Raw genomic sequence first — 2,419 nt, forward strand, 5'->3', positions numbered from 1 at the left:
TCCCCAAATCCCTCTCCCTACCCCTCCCTCAAAGTCACCCTACTCAGGAACCCGCGCGCCTGGGTTCCCGCCCCAGGTCCCGACCACCCCCAGCGCGGGGCCCCAGAGCACCGGGGAGAAGCTCAGTCCCAGGGGCCTGGCGTGGGGGGCGGAGAGCCCCCTCCCAGCCCGGTGCATTCCCGGGCGCTGCTGTCACCAGAGGACGCGCCCCACCCTGCCTCCCGCCCTCCCTGCCCGGCCCCAGGCTGCAAGCCGTGGCTTCGCAGCTAGACCCCGGTCCAGAAGGTCCCCCTCCCACGCGACTGTGGCCCCACCCTCCCCGACCTCAATTTCCCCATCCGGGCAATGGGGCCGGCAGGGGTCTCCACAGCGACAGTTCCAGGTGGATCTCAGCTCTTTGCGCGGATGGGCAAGGACAGGGTTACCCCAGGGCTCCCCACCACCAGACCTTTCCCCCGTTTAGCATCTGCGCACCCCCCCTCATCCCCCACCCAAGCAGGGACGCAGCAGGCACCCTCTGCTCGCCCCCTCCCCTGGCTCCTCGCTGTGGCCCCAGGATGCTGCCTGGTGAGCGGGTTGAGGAGAGGGGGGCACCAAGGGGGGCGATGGCTGGACAGCTCTTATGCTCCCTGGGCTCGGCCCAGGCTCATCTTGAGTGTCCCCTTCTCCCAGGAGCCAGCAGTGGGGTGTTCCAGCCCCGACCACAGGGAGGGGGTACCGCCGGTCCAGCTCTGTCTGTCCTCCAGCCTGGAGCAGCTCAAGGCAGGGCCATCCAATGCCATTCATTCATCCAACACTTACTGAGCATTTACTTTGTGCCGCTACAGCTGTGAATCCGGCTAGTGAGGGGAGACAGTGCCCTACGAGGGCACCATGCTACCTTCCCATCAGGACGTTCTGCAGAAATAGCCCAAGCCCACTGCAGATGGGGTGGGGGGCCAGGAAGGCCCTCACGCAGGAGGTCATTGCCTCAGGGAGGTGGGGGAAGGGCAGCCCAGTCTGCCTGGAACAGCACATGCAAAGGCCCTGAGGCTGGAAAAGGGAATAAGGGACAGTGGGAAGGTTGGGGTGGGTGGAGCCAGTAGCCAGCCTGGGGGTGGGGATGTGGTCAGAGAGGGGCCAGGGGGATGGCAGCCATGGGAGGTGGGAGGGGGTGCTCTGGTTTGGGAACAGCTGCCTCTGGCTGTCATGGGGGCAGGACAGGGGACCTGGAAAGCAGTGGGGAGGCAGTGGCAGGCATGCTGGGGTCAGGGGCTGGGCTGGGGGCGTGGGGGGTGGGGAGGGCACTGGGCGGCTCCCAGCTCTTTGGAGTGGAGTCTGCAGGCCTTGGGACAGATCACATGGCGGAGGAACTGGGAGGAGGCAGGTGGGAGCTTGGGCTGAGCAGCCAGTGAGGGGAGGTGCCCCATTCCCTGCGAGGGGGGTGGGGAGGCACAAGTCCGGAGGTCACCTGAGGATGGGTCTAGGGTGAGGCAAGGAGAGGCTGGGAGTCCAGGGGCCGCGTCTGGCTGGGGATGGACATGTGGGCATCCTTTGCACACAGGGGTGTTTAGAGTCATCGATGAGGTCATGGGGTGAGAGTGTGGACAGAACGGAGACTGGGGCCTGAGTGTCAGAAGCTGAGGTGGGCATGGGGTCCCCCAAGGTCGCAAGAGGATGGGCTTCCGGGAGTAGGAGGGGCAGCCTGAGTGGGTAAAATGAGGATAGAGCATGGACCAGTGGCCAGCAGATCAGCATCAATGAAGGCAGTGACCTTGACAAGGTTTAGCCTGGGGGAACAGGGCTCAAGAGAGGATGGCAGGAGAGAGAGGGGCATGGTGAGGGCAGGCACCCTCTGCAGAGCAGCTACTGTGTGCTGAGCTGGGGCCTCGGGCCTGGGCGGCATCAGAAAGAAATCAGGCTTGGCCAGGAGTGCCACCAAGTGGACAATCTCATCCCCCACCCCCTCACCCCCATGTGCCTTAGGCCCCAAGCCCCAGTCCACCGCGCTATGCAGGGTGTGCATACAGCAGGCAGTGTGCCCTGCAGGAAGGTATACAGAAGGCACTGTACCCTGCAAGGAGTGTATATACCAGGCATTGTGCTCTGCAAAGAATGCATACAGCAGGCGCTGTCCTGCATGGAGCATATACAGCAGGCATTAAGCTTTGCAGGCAATGTATGCAGCAGTCACTGCACCCTAGACATGCATACAGTAGACACTTGGCCCTGCAGGGAGTGTATACAGTAGGTACTGCACCCTACAAGGAATGCATTTAGTAGACACTGAACCTCCCAAGGAGTGTATACAACAGTCAATGTAGCCTTTAGAAAGTGTGTACAGAAGTCACTGCACCCTGCAGGGAGGGTATACAGAAAGCACTATGTCCCACAAGGAGTGCATACAGCAGGCACCATGCTCTACAGAGAATGTCTACAG

The sequence above is a fragment of the Mesoplodon mirus genome (assembly GCF_964341445.2).
Source record: "Mesoplodon mirus genome assembly, chromosome: 5".
Taxonomy (NCBI): Eukaryota; Metazoa; Chordata; class Mammalia; order Artiodactyla; family Ziphiidae; genus Mesoplodon; species Mesoplodon mirus.